General features: G+C 47.7%; 1 protein-coding gene and 1 long non-coding RNA gene across 7 annotated transcripts in view; one reads left to right on the forward strand and one right to left on the reverse strand.

The window, feature by feature from the left end:
- The window catches only part of ST6GALNAC1 (ST6 N-acetylgalactosaminide alpha-2,6-sialyltransferase 1), a 29,134-nt gene extending 15,087 nt beyond the window's left edge, over positions 1–14,047 (reverse strand). For 3 of the 6 annotated variants that reach the window (XR_010615855.1, XM_065694125.1, XM_065694130.1), the window contains exons 1-3: positions 12,449–12,861; positions 2,047–2,188; positions 476–616 (exon numbers count right to left, since the gene is read on the reverse strand). The gene's annotated coding sequence lies outside the window, so the exon portion shown is untranslated. Of the gene's footprint in view, positions 1–475; positions 617–2,046; positions 2,189–2,685; positions 2,764–12,448; positions 12,862–13,511 lie in introns of those variants that run through there. The other 3 variants (XM_065694128.1, XM_065694127.1, XM_065694129.1) reach the window with 3 other exon arrangements.
- LOC136021665 (uncharacterized) lies at positions 13,163–14,246 on the forward strand. Its single transcript, XR_010615857.1, has 2 exons — positions 13,163–13,538; positions 13,759–14,246. It is a non-coding gene; the product is annotated as an uncharacterized LOC136021665 (long non-coding RNA).
- The last annotated feature ends 115 nt before the right edge of the window (positions 14,247–14,361 follow it).

The following is a 14,361-nucleotide window of genomic DNA, read 5'->3' on the forward strand; positions in this document are numbered from 1 at the left end:
GCATATTCCAACCTGGGACATGCTGCTTCCCATTGACGTACCCCTAACAATCTGTCTCCCCATCCCAAGTTCCACAATACATATTTTATCCTCTCGTCTCCATGAAAATCAGTGACCTGCCTAGAGATGGATCTTTGGCAGTGCAGAATACATCTCCCCAGCAGCAGAGGGAGGGAAAGAAGAGCAGAAATAAACATCACAACCAGAGAAACACTTACCTGTACCAGAGATGTAGTTTCACATGCTACAGCAAAGGGTTATTTTAAGGCATGTGGAGCTGTGACATATTAACCCTGACATTTCAAGGGGAGATGCCCATATTGCTTCTTATATTATTGCACAGCTCTTATAAAAAATTAAAGCCAGATGGTTAAATGGGTTTAATTTTTTATACTGTTACTGAATACACAGAGAACTGAATGGAAGATGTTTGCTTTAAGTCACAGGCAAGCCAGTAAATAAATTTCACACTTACCTTATACCCTTCCATGCATCACAGCAAGAGCTGCTAGGATTTCCTGTGCAAGGCTCAGCAGTAGCTGCATTTCTTTACCATCCACATTTCCTGACAAGTTACTCTCTCTGGATTTAAGTGCAAGACTGGTTATCAGAGAACCTTGGAGAGAAAAAGGAAACAATAAGACAAATTTGAAAAGCCCCTGAAGAAACACAAGGGAGGTTGCTAGTCCAGGGTACAACCCTGCCTCCATCTACAGCAAAACCTTTCACTAGTGCTCAAACTGAACCTGGCATCAAAGGGGATCTGGTGAACAACCACAGGCACTGAGAAAGGGATCAGCCAAGGGACTGCCATTCTCCTAGGCAGCCCCTATTAGCTCCATGCAGCTCTAGAGGTGGGATGTAGGTCTGGGTGTGCAGCATGGAAGTAGCAACTCTGTGGCCACAAGAGGCAAGGGGACAGTCTTACAGGAACAAGTATCAGTCTGAACCACTGATACACCAATGTACAGAGCAACAGCTTCAGTTCAGCTTTCCTCTTGCCAGTCCTTTGCACCTTCAGGCTCTCTGCTTGGAAGAAGCTGTTTGTATGCAACTACAAGGTTTATTTTGTTAATTGGATCCCAAAGGGAAATTCTGGAAGCAGAATTTTTCCTTCAACCTCCTCCATATAACATTACTGTGAAAGCAAGAGCCACAAGGGATAGCAAGATTCCTACAACCAGGAAAAGACAGCTTGCTTTGCTTTTAAGGAACTGGGCTGGCAACTGGGGAGAACATGTCTGTAGTACTCTGTGTTCAGGAAAGCAGGAATACCCAAAACCCTGACAAGAACAGTAGCCAGGAGCAGGCTTGCTATGCAAAACACACAGCTTTGCACCCTGGTGTAAGAAAAGGAAACCTAAAATAACTCCCAAACCCAAAGCTGTCAGGGTACTGGCTTTCAGTTCCTTGGGAGTATTTCACCATCTTCCTTCCCCACTGCTGAAATCAGTCTGTTGGAGCTGAGGCAGCCAGGCCTGAGGTCAGACTGGGAAATGGGGATGCACAGTAACCCCTCAGGGATGACCTGGTGAAAACTGAGGCCAAGAGCAGAGCTGCTCCCTTATAAAGCCCTCTAAGGAGTACGATTCCTGAGACACAGGGCTCCAAGGCCACAGAGAGGAAGATAAGCCAGGACTGCACCTCACACAGGGGTTGGCAGCCTCTCAGGGCCACAGGCCAGATGCCACCTCCTTTTCCAAAGCGAGGTTTTGTATGTTTCATTGGCAGTCCTACCAGAAATCCCAGGAGATGCTGCTTCTCTCCTGGCGGAGAGACTCTGTGTTCACTGCTTCCATCACCAGTGCCCACACCAGAGGCACTTCTATTCGTCAGTTCTGTGAAAGCCAGACCTTTGGGGTGTTTTTCTTTATGCAAACTGCACCAGGGACCATCAAGTTATCTGTTAGTTCTTTTCCATCTCCAATAATCCATTTAATTCCACATCCACTTAACTACATCCTGGAGAGATAGAAGGCAGATTTGCCTTTCTGTTTGTTTTGGGGTTTTTATTCATAAACAAACTTCATCTCCATGAGATCTTACACTGTGTGTGTTGTGGGTGTTGGCTGGAGCCCGGACTACGCCAGCAGTTTATCTGTGTGCAGGTTTTGCAGAGGGCTGTGGATCCAATCTTGTTTACCTGCCTGTTTCCTGTGTGCTTTCCACCTTCCCATGGCTCTGGGATCTGGAATAGGGCATCACAAGATGTTCTTAAAGTACAAATCAATCAAGCTTGAAAGTAGTTCAAACTTGTCTTTCAGTGATGTCTACAACCAGTACTTGATTGGTAGCCTATGGAATAAAGAGCTGCTAAGAAAGCTGAAGGTGGTATTTTTATATATATATATAATATATAACATATATGGTTATATATATAGACCTACTCATGGTATTTACTTGATGATGTAAGAACTGAGTTAGTTATAACTGGGAGAGAAAACGAAGGACATTGCCTGCAGCATGCAACTGCTCACTGGTCATATCTGTGGCTTAGCAAAGACTTGGAAACATCAGGTTCTTGTTTTCCCCTCCCAGTTTCCAGTAGTCAGTTTCAGAAGCACATGATTTCAGGCTGGCAATCCAGGGGGAAGGAAATGACAGGAGCAACCTCAGCAACTTGTCTTGCTTTCACCAAACCTGACAGCCCAAAACCTCCTAGGCTGGCCTTAATTCCACACTTACTTGCCATTGTGCAGCAAGCCCCTTCCCTTCTGCACCAAAGCTTCTTTCAAAATCACTGCACACAGTGACAGAGCACTGATGGAGTCAAAGCCCCCGCCTCTTCTGCTGTGCTTGTAAGAACACCCAGAGTTTTGTCACAGAGAACTTTGCCAGGGGGTAGGCAGCAGCTTATTGAGCCAGCTGGTCTGTGTTCTGCCCTGTCCCAGGAGAGAAAGAGACAGTGGCTTTCATGGCAGAACAGTAGCAAGCCCCTCCTGTGTCCACACAGCAAAGCTGCAGAGAATGCAGAACTTCGGGGTTTTATCAGTGCTGGCTTGTCTGCTTGGTCACCCCAGCTATTGCTTCACTAAAGAACTGCCCTGAATTTATGTTGTGACAGCAGACAGCATGTGCCCAACCTCGAGTATTTCGCCCTGTTCCCCATGGCAACAGGACCATAGGCAGGTCCTCCAGCCAGCTCCCAGGAGCCAAGGAAGGTCCTTGCCTGGAGCAATCACTAGAGGATGGGGTGGAAATGCTCTGAATTTGGCCACGTGACATCTCTGGTGACTGCAACTTGCTTTAGTCCTTTAGTCAGCACGTTCCCTACAGCTACAGGTGTTAACTGCACATACACTGAAGCAGAGCAAGTCTTCCTTCACACTGCTTTTCTGCATCTTGAGCTCCTCACCATTCACCCCATCCCAGTTAAGCTGCAACACTGAAGTGGCTCTGGTCCCAGCATTCCTTTTGCAGATACACAAAGCTCACAAGACTGATGAGCCACTTCATGTAAGAGAATTAACAAAACCCCACAAAAATACACCCCCAGCAACAATGGCTGGAAACTCAGCTGGAGTTACAGAGGCTGGAAAGAACTAGGGCTCCTTTATCCTGCCTGCCTCAACAACCTTTTGTCTCTGCATCCCAGCAGGAAGCCTAACACATCACCCAGAGCTGACAGATCGAGAGACAAGCTGACACCCCTTCAAGGCTGATATGAGTTGTGGGGTTTTTTTCATCTCTTTAAAATCTGCTTGATGGAAAGGAATCTCTCAGAGAGCTGTTCCCCCAAGAAGTAGGGCAGTGACTGCAGACAGGGAAGGAGGCAACTCAATTCAATTCATGGCTAGCTGGCCTCCAATCACAAAAGCAGCCTCTCCAGCTCCTGTCCCTGACAGCTGCCAGGAGTAGGAGCATTCCAGGACTCTCCACTGCTCCAGAAACATAAAAATCACAAAGCCCAAATCCCTCTCCATTCCCCTGGCAAAAAAAAAATGCAGGCAGATTATCTCAGCACTTCACATCTGATGGAAAAATCAAGCTCTGCACACATAAATTACAGACTCACATCTGTGCAGGGGGCTACCGATTTTAGAGCTAAGAATGAAATATTTATTGCTAAAGGTCTTTCCCATACTCTTCCCATTCCTCTTGACAGCTGGCAGGACAAATGTGCTGGTTGGCATCTTTGGGGTGAAAAGTGCTACAGGAATGCAAGATTTACATCTGCTTCTTGAGTGGTATAAATCATCATGTCCCTGACTTATACATGGAAAAATGTGGCCTCACAGTGCCTTCCTCTCTGCTCCTGACTGACAGATGCATCAGAGAAGTGCAGGAACACTTTTAGCTGCAAGAGTAACAAAGCCACAGGGTCTCCTGTGAGAGAAAAGAGATGGATTTGCTGCCGAAAATCACATGCTTCTGTCTATTGCCTTCTCTTGAACAGTTCTTTTCCTACTTTAGAGTCCTGTGCTCCCCCTCCTCCTCCTATCAACTACCTGAGGGAGGCTTTTGCCTTCCATGGAAAGAAGGCAATTCCTTGCCACCCCAGTCGCACAACACTTACCAACCTCATGCTGGGAAAACATCAAGCAAAGTAATTGCTGGGCAGGAGAGCAGCACACTGTGCTATTGTAGTGGAAATGAGAGGTGCTAGTGCTCAGGAAGGGGCTGTCATTCTCTCCTGGTTCCCTGGGAGCTGCTTAACATCTGATCTAAGGCAAAGCCTTAGATCTCCAGGAGGGACACTCCTGTTGCACAGTCTCAGCTGGGGCCAAGAGGATCAGCCAGTCTGTGTGTAATAATGCTGTGCAATGCCATTATCCATCTCCTGCGAGCTGCACTTCCTAAAGGTGGTGTCACTCTGGCACAAAGCAGTCAGGCAGGACATATGCTGTGTTTGTTCCTAGCTCTGCAGCTTGCACCTCGAGCCTTGTGTCCCCATTTTTAGTTATCAAATTAGAATGGTCAGGCCTACAATAGGCACAGTCTAAGCTGTGCTGTTACAGGATGATATCAAATTCAGGTGGTGGTCAGCCCTTACAGACCCTTCCTCTGTAATAGGCATTCTGCACTCACTAAGACACTACTTATTCACCTAGAATGAGTTGCATTGCAAGCCACAGCCACAAAGGCTGGAAGAGACATGCTAAAAGGCCATGTCAGGCAGCTCCAAGCTCCAGCGAGAACTAACCCAACCCTCTGACTCCAAACAGATGTCAGCTGAGGCTCCTCTGTCTTCCAGCACTTGAGGTTTCACTCCCTTTACTCCACCCCACCTTCCAGCTTGGTCAATGTTTGAGTTCATATTTACCCCTTGATATTGTAACTGCAAAGTAAACAGAAGCCCAGTTAACTAAAATTAATATCTTAAAGAGTAAATGCACAAAACAATCAAGAGCAAGAGGACACCAACTGCTCCATAGAAAAAGATGGATTGTGGAAAAGGACTCTAATTGTGGGTGCTATTGTGTGAAACCATATGGTAAAGCACACTGAGAATCTAAGAGCAAACAACAAGCCCTTGGGTTTATAAACTTTATGTAATTTACCCTAAAGCACTTGCAAATCACCTGACTGTGTTTTCTTCTTGATACTGAAAGGCAGTCACTGACGAGAGGGATGTGAGGAGCCATGCTCCAGCACTGCACACTGCACCAGACAGAAGGTCTGGGAAGAAACAGAAAGGAGAGCAGTAAAAGGCAGTTAATCACATGAGAATTTAGCCAGGATGGCGCCAAGAATCCTGCTTCTCCTACAGGGGTATCTTTCTGATTTCAGTTTCATCCAGACACTGGTGGCTCCACCACAACATCCTCAGAACTGTGATGGCTGAAGATACAATGCTGCAGCAGCTCACAAGCTACTTGTCTTGCCACTGCCAAAGTTTTTCACTGTTGTTCAGGAGGTCCATCTATTAAAAACATTTGGATACATCAAGTGCCCCCCCCCAGCCACATTAAAATAACTACAGTTTCATGGATGGAGGTTCAGGTCTGTCCTAAAATAGTTTCATTTGAGAATGAGCTTTATCTCACTAGTAACTCACATCTACAGAACACGCATTTATCTTGACAGGGAAAAATACAATCGGTGGCATTTTCCTTGTGGAATTTCACATGGTTTGCTATCTAATCTAGCCTGGAAAAATGAAAAGTCCCATCTTATCATGTGGTTAGTCTTTGGGTTCTCTGTTATCCTGTAAAACACTTAATTGCCTGGGGACTGCAGCTGACTTGCAAGATAGCTCTTCTAGAAGGCCAGTGCCTTCAGTTGTTTACTGCTCCTTGCAGAACACTGTATTCAGCCAGGCTCTCACTTCTCTTCCTATCAGCATTTGACAAGGTCTGGCCTTACAACTTCAAGTAAACCAGAAGACTGCAGCTCCATTTCTGCATAAATAAACAGTGCATGCTTCATAAAAAGGCCATTCACTGCACATACCCCAGACAAGAGTTTGTCTGCTATGAACTTTGAAGTGCACCAATACTGGTATCTTGAGGCTGCCTGATCTTGTGCTGGGGACTCTGCGCTAGGTCTGCTCAGTCACAGATACTTGACGTACCTGCCTGCTCTGCTGACTGCACCCAAAGTGCCAAAATCAAGTCAGGTTTGATGGTTACCAGCATTACCAGGGTTTTCTGCCGGGCAAATCTAGTCACACTCCTGCCTGCAAACCCTTGCTCATCAGTTTTATTTATTAACTTGGTTTGGCTCAGAGCAGAGTCAAGGTGATCAAATTTGGCTTCAACACTGCAAGTGGACTTGCATGAAGAGATGAGCGGAGCTGGCAAACAACAGATCATCCTTACACCATTTCTTCCTATGTCAAACATGACTTTAAATAACATACCTGTCAATACCGTCAGCTAAGTGCCCCAAAGAGCACGCAGCACTCCAGCCACTTCTGTCTCCAAACCTAGCTGCACACACGGCTCTCTTGTCTTAAACAGCCAAACAGAAAGTTTCCCACTGCTCACAGCAGGTTTTAAGAACACTGGTGTGTGGGACAGTGTGTAATTCCCTTGGGACACTCTAGGGAACCATCTCATCAACCCCCTTCCCAGCACTGCCCATTTAACAGTGCAGTTGTAGGGCTGTTGAAACTGTCATGGTGTACACATAAAACAAGAGCAAAGAACTGAGGCCAAACACTCCTGGATGTTCATGGGCAGCTTGAAACTAGCTGGAAGATTAAATTCCCCCTAAAAATTCCTCTCTGTTCGTATCTCAGGGCCTCTGGGTTCATACGCAGTGGTACTCCCCTTCTCCACCAAGGTCAGACAGCTCTATCCTGCCACAAGGACAGTGGATGAGACACAGGAATTCTTTATTGCAGGACAAAGAAACCAGACAACAGAGGAGAAAGAATCAGCAATACCCAACCTCCAACCTTCCTGCAGCTCTGCCTGAAACAGAAGCCTCTTTGCCCATGCCAAAAGCCAAACTTCACCACTCCAAAGTTGATTTAAGTGTGTGGGTGTGATAATTTCAGCACAGACTGCATAGAGCAAAGCTGGGCTTCTATTTTCTCCAGCCAGTTTCCACTGGTCTTTCTATTGCTAATACTCAGGTAACACCCTGTGTAACTCATCTAATAGCTTCACATCCCAGGGGAAAAACAAACAGAACAAAGCCTGTGGAAGAGGAACAGACAATATCTACCCATGCAGATCAAAACTGAAGTGCGTAAACACACACAGGAGAACTTTTAACAAAAAGCCAAAACAAACAGAAAGTTCAGAGATCAAGGGGTGAGTAGCACACACAGACCGCATCTTGGGAGGATCTAGAAACTAGAACCCCTCCAGTCTGCAATACAGGTCTAACTTTCAGTACAAACATGAGATGCTTGGACAAGCCTAAGCAGCAATTCCAGCTCCTTGCAGATGCGTTTGCCCAGGCAGTGCTGCTTTATCATCCAGTCACATTTCCAGGAAGGTCCCCTCTAAAGGTCACAGTCATCTCCAGTAGCAGCTGGGCTAGAATGCTTCTCCTCCAAAACAGCTGGGTTTTTAAATGGTCCTTGCTGACCTGAAAGGATACACTCCATATAAATGGAGTAGCAGCTAAGGGAATTCAGGGTGACAAGAAGGATTAGAAAGATCCTCCAACAGTGAACCACTACCTTGAGTACAAACAGCTCACAGTAAGAGGAGGAATTAAGGCACGAACCTGATGCTGTAACTCACCTGAAGTCAGGAGTTACATGGGGGTTTTCTACCTGCACTCTACACGCTCGCACTGGTTGTCAACAGCATCTGCTGCAGCTGACTGGAGCTTTCTCTGCACAGCTCTCCTCTGCTACTAGAATTTGGGGTATGTAGGAGCTGGAAGGAGCTGCCAGTCAGCGCTCTGATGCTGAAAGGCACTAAAAACATCAAAGTATCACCTTTCAGAAGTGACTGACCAATGCTGCCATCTTCACTCACCACAAACTAATCACTTCCACCACTTCCCTTCCCAGCCTCCCATTTCCTTAAAAACAGCATCTCAAGTTCATTTCTACTTCCATCAATTATCAGTAGCAGAATTCCAATGACTATGTCATAGGCAGAGCTTGCAAAACACTTTCTCACGGTGCACAAACTATTCTTGTTTCCTTTCCAATAAAGGGCTGCAACAGTGTTGACAAGGAAGACAAATGACAGAGGCAGTGATCCACAAAGTCCTCTCCTTCCTAAGGATCGATTAGATCTTTAAGACAGTTACAGAACAACACAATTAAAAGCTACAAGGACATTAGAACAATGTCCCATTAGTCACAAACCCTTATTTCTGATGTTATCTGATGCTATGGCAAAACAAACCAAATTCAAACTCAAGTCCCGGCCTCTAGAAAAGTGGCTTCATCAAAGGAATGTGTCTTCTTTTCCCCCACAATGAGGTACAACCACAGAGTGAAAACAAGCTTTTCCTCCAGTGACCCCTAGCGAGCTGACTGCATTTACGGAGCAAACAAGACTCATCCTGCAGGTGAAATAAAGGTTAAATTGTGAGGTGGGGGGATTGAGGGAGCTTTTAAACGGATTGTTTTAGAAAAACGCTGGTCCTGATCAGAAGGAATTGCTCAGGAGTTTTCCTATCTGTAGTTAGTCTTGGGAATGCTGGGTAACAGGTGGATCACATCAAATCCCAGACTGGTTTGGGTTGGAAAGGACCTCAAGATCATCCAGCCCCAGTCCTGCCACGGGCAGGGACCCCTTCCACTTGAGCAGCTTGCTCGAAGCCCCTCTGTCCAACCTGGCCTTGAGCACTGCCAGGAATGGGGCAGCCACAGCTTCTCTGGGCACCCTGTGCCAGCGCCTCAGCACCCTCACAGGGAAGAGCTTCTGCCTAAGAGCTCAGCTCAGTCTCCCCTTTTCTGTTTAAACTCTCAGGATTCCTGTGAGATTTGCTACAGAGAAAAGGGCTGCGTGTATCCTTGATTCTCTCTGAAGCAGAACTACTTGAAGCCTTCAGTCAGAGCTGCAGGACCCCTCTGCGGTTTGTACAGAGCAGCAGCACCATCCAGCGGATAAACAGGACTTGCCTTTCCTCTCCATCTCATATTTACCTGCATTTATCTACAGAACATGCCCTCTATAAACTTCCTTCCAATCGTGAGCACTTTGGGGCTGCATTTACATGAGCTTTGGGTAAAAAAAAGTGAGCTGTGGTAAAACAGTGATAAAAAATAGCTCCAAAAAGAACCACACTTTCTACTGCCAGCAGCAAGTAACAGCACTGGCTCTTTCCAAGTGTTATCTCTCCTTGCACTGCAGCTGCCATCTCTTCATCACTGTAGGGGAGTTAAAACTGAGCCCGGTGCATTCATCACACCTCACCCTTGGTTTTTACCACTGGGAACAGCCTCACAGCCAGTGTGAGCACATGCAGAAGGCACACAACCCCCCTGCCACACTGGTCCCAGGTCACACAGCCAGTTTTGGCGATGTGCGGAGGCTGCTTATGAACCCCCTGGATGATGTCAGCGGCTGTTTTACCTCTTCCTCCAGCAGCACCCCCAACAATTGGGCTTAAAACCCATCACGATTCCCAGAGCAGATGTGACACCAGCCTCCCACAGAAAATAAAACAAATCATCCCATTTCTTTGAGGCAAAAAAGATGAACCAAACCGTGTAATACCTCCTCTTTGTTGGTTTATTTTTCCTAGTGCCATGGAGCAGTTAACAGATGCCAGTGGTACACAGCATTCCCAAGAGCTGACCACAACGTGACTCAACTCACTACACATACACATCCCAATGACTGCATTCCTGACCTACTTTGGGAATTAAGAAAGCATTTCGGACACATTTCCCCCCTTTCCAAAAGGGAGTGTTCCACAGCTATTCCAGAGCTGTTGGCTGGGCTCCAATGATCACATGTGGTTGACGCACAATAGATCTATTCAAAGCTTAAAGGAAAAATAATCACAAGGAATTCCATGTTTTGCTCTGTTCCCATCTTACCAAAAAGCCAGACTCAAATCCACAGGACCAGCACTCCATCCCACTGCCTGAGCTTATCTTCAGGAATTGTTACCATCTAGCGCTACTTTCATGGCAGGGGGCTGGAACTGGATGATCTTAAGGCCCTTGCCAACCCAAACTATTCTATGATTCTATCACTTTGAAACTCAGTCTGAACACATATTCATAGATGAGAATCCTGCTTCTCTTGACATTTAGAGAGGACTCACAAGACATTCCTGGAACATGTCAAAATCCCCGTAAAACCTCACCTTTGTGAAAGACGCTTCAGTCATCTTATTATGGAGAAGGAATAAACCAAACTACCACTAACTTGCCACAAACAGGTGACTGACACCACTGTCCAGCTTCCTCCAGCATTGAGGTTATAGAATCATAGAATAGTTAGGGTTGGAAAAGACCTTAAAAGCATCAAGTTCCAACGCCCCTGCCATGGGCAGGGACACCTCACACTAAACCATCTCGCCCAAGGCTCTGTCCAACTTGGCCTTGAACTCTGCCAGGGATGGAGCATTCACAGCTTCCCTGGGCAACCCATTCCAGCACCTCACCACCCTAACAGGAAAGAATTTCTTCCTTATATCCAATCTAAACTTCCCCTGTTTAAGTTTTAACTCATTACCCCTTGTCCTGTCACTACAGTCCCTAGTGAAGAGTCCCTTTGAAGCATCCTTGTAGCTCCCTTCAAACAGAAGCAGCTGCTACGAGGTCTCCACGCAGCCTTCTCTTCTCCAGGCTGAACAGCCCCACCTTCCTCAGCCTGTCTTCATACGGGAGGTGCTCCAGCCCCTGATCATCCTCGTGGCCCTTCTCTGGACTTGTTCCAGCAGTTCCATGTCCTTTTTATGTTGAGGACACCAGAACTGCACACAATGCTCCAGGTGAGGTCTCACGAGAGCAGAGTAGAGGGGCAGGATCACCTCCTTTGACCTGCTGGTCACGCTCCTTTTGATGCAGCCCAAGATACGGTTGGCTTTCTGGCCTGCAAGCATACACTGAAGCCAGCTCATGTTAAGTTTCTCATCGACCAACACCCCCAAGGCCTTCTCATCAGGGCTGCTCTGAATCTCTTACGTTGGTCAGACAACTGCCAGAGAAGTGCAGGTTAGAAAAGGGTTTTAGGAAGATTTCTCTCTGTGGCCTTTACACAGTCCTTATGTGTATCAAAAGGTGATTCATCACCAGAAGTGTGCATGGTAACCAAGGTGATGACTTCTTAAACCAGGAGATGCTTTTGCCACACATTCACTACATAAATTCCCTAGAGCATCCACTTATCGCTACTTTCAGAACCAGTTATTGCACTCGCCACGGGAAGCTATCATCTAAGCCAGACTGCTATCTACAACATGGGTTTTGAACTTGGCTTGCACCACTCTCATGGGAACCAACCAAATCTATTATAAACTCAAAGACTGGGGATTTAATTGTCAAATGCATGTAGCCTGGATACAGTGATTTGAAGATATGAGGGAGGGACAGGAAGGAGCAGGGGGGTTAGTGTTATGATAGCTCCAAAGCTGGCCTAGAAACTCCTATGTGTTCTCTTCTGGTGGGTATTATTAAGGAGGAGCTTTGCCTTTGATTCCTTCTCAGAAATGTCCCCGAGGAATTTATACAAAATATTTGACATAGTTTGGAAAAAAAACCCCAAACCAAACAACCCCATAACTCCCCTGAGCAGCACAGAAGGCAACGTGAGACGGAAAATAACCTTGCAGATGAAAAAAGCACAGAGCTTGTGGTAGGCATGGGGCCACACTCTTTCCCATCTCCACTTATTCCATTCCCTTAAGGGGCAGTGAACAGTTTCCTTCTCCAGCCATCACCTCCTCCACTACTAAAGCTCCCTAAGTAAAATATTCCAGATTTTCCTTAGACCTGATCTCTGGTGCTCAAAGACAGCCCGAGCTTGAATGGCAAATGAGAAACTCATCCAGGAACACAGATGATGCAGGACAAAATGCTCTTATTCTCAGAGCTGCCCAAGATTAGATGAAGACAACACCATCTGTTGCTCACCTGCAGGCTCAAGAGTGATTGCGTGACTGTAGTCACTCTGAAGCACGCTTCGTGGGGTGTCAGGAACACATAAATAAGAGCACCAGAGACAACGTGACTGCAAAGTACCTTGACAAAGACGGAGGGTGACCCGTTCCTGCCAAGCAGGGCAGCGAGGGCAGCAGCACACACTCCGTGCGGCTTTGGGCACTTCTGGAGGGACAGAAGACTCACCTCCAGGGGTGCCAGCACAGGCACATCCCAAACCCGCCCCCGAACACGGCTTTACTAAAGAACCCACGGCCACCTCATCTCACTCCGAACCTCCTGAAACCAACATCCTGACCTCAGTGCCTGTGAGGGGAGCTAAAAACTACCACAGCTCCTGCGGGCCAACCCCCGGCCGCCGCCATCTTAGGTGAGGCGAAAGCCCCCCTCACGCAGCCCCGGCGGCACACAGCGCGCATGCGCACAGCGCACCCCGGCTGCGCTGAAACCCGTCCCATCTACGAACCACAGCCCCAGCGGGCTACGGCGGCCGAATGGGAACAAACCACCCTGTTCCGCGTTGTTTACGGGTGCCTGATGCGGACACGAGTGTCCAACCGCGGCCAGCGCCGGTTGCCGTGGCAGCGGCTCCATCGCAGGGCCTGGCCCAGGCACCGCCGTGGCCTCGCAGCCGCCGAGCCCCGCCGCCTTCCCGGAGCGCCCGCGGCAGCTCACAGGAGGTGCGAAGAGCTGTGGGAGGCCATGGGAGGGTGATTCGGGATCCTCCCGCCCGTGTTTGTGGCCCCAAGTGTTGTCCAAGGGGGCCCTCACGTTGTATCCCCCCCGTCCCGCTCTGGGGCTGTGTTCATACATCCACTTCTGCACCCCGCGGGAGGCTGAGGGACAGCAGCCAGCGTCAATTACAGCACAGCCCCCAGAGGGGAGACCTGCTGGAGCAAGGGCTGGAATTTCCTGCATAAATATTTATGAGCCCAGGGGGAAAAGGAAACTGGAGCTGATGTATCCCATCAGAGCAGCAGCGCCCCGCGGGCTCCTCTTCAGCACAGCCCTGCGGCTGCACGCAGAGAAAACGCACCTTTAAAGCGCCGGGGTTCACGTCCAGGTATCCCTTTGTCCCGTGCCTTGGGAAGGGGTGTTTTTACTGAGCTTCATTTCTTTGACTGGACCTAGTGATGTAAGGAAAGCAAGTGCCTGGAAAACATAGCGTTGATACTTTAAACTTAGGTCTAAGCGAGCAATGTTTGTGTTGTGTGTGGTGTGATAACAGAATTTAGTAGTCTCACTAACAAGAGTGAATTCTTCCTTTCCATCCTTCTCATCAGTGACCATCGTAATTACCAGGTCGTTTGGAGACAGTGCCCCCCGAACATCGGCTAGCTTCGGGTACTCCTGGTCTGCCCATCCTGTTCCGCTTGCAGTAAATTTTGTGCGAAGGTCGCGCTGTTCTAAGTCTTTGCCAGCTATCAGAAACTTGCAGATACGGTTGGTCTCAGCGGGTTCTGTGGTTACTGGGGCAGCCAACTGTGCCAAAGGTGAAAAGTGCACCCTGAGGAAGACTGCTTGCTTCCTCTTGCACACCCCTGCCCATGACCATTGGAGGGCAGTGCGCAAGCGCCAAAAGGGAGGAGACTTATGATAATGAGTACCTAAACTAATTGTAATATCCCCACCACTCTCTCGGGAACCTAATGAATATGCATATTTATGTGTAATAAATATCTGCTTGCTTAACCCCTCGGTGTGCAAGTTAGGAGGAGTGACCCCCCTTGCACCTGGCACCATAATAAACATCCCTGCTTTATAACTCTGAGTTGTATTGTAGAGTCTGGTTCCGTGCTTCACTAGTAAATGACAGATCTTTTACCTTTGTCCTGTCTTCAACAGCATCTTATTTTAGGGGCACTGCTCGGTGTTGGACAGGTTTA

Source organism: Lathamus discolor, chromosome 13, assembly GCF_037157495.1.
Source record: "Lathamus discolor isolate bLatDis1 chromosome 13, bLatDis1.hap1, whole genome shotgun sequence".
NCBI lineage: Eukaryota > Metazoa > Chordata > Aves > Psittaciformes > Psittacidae > Lathamus > Lathamus discolor.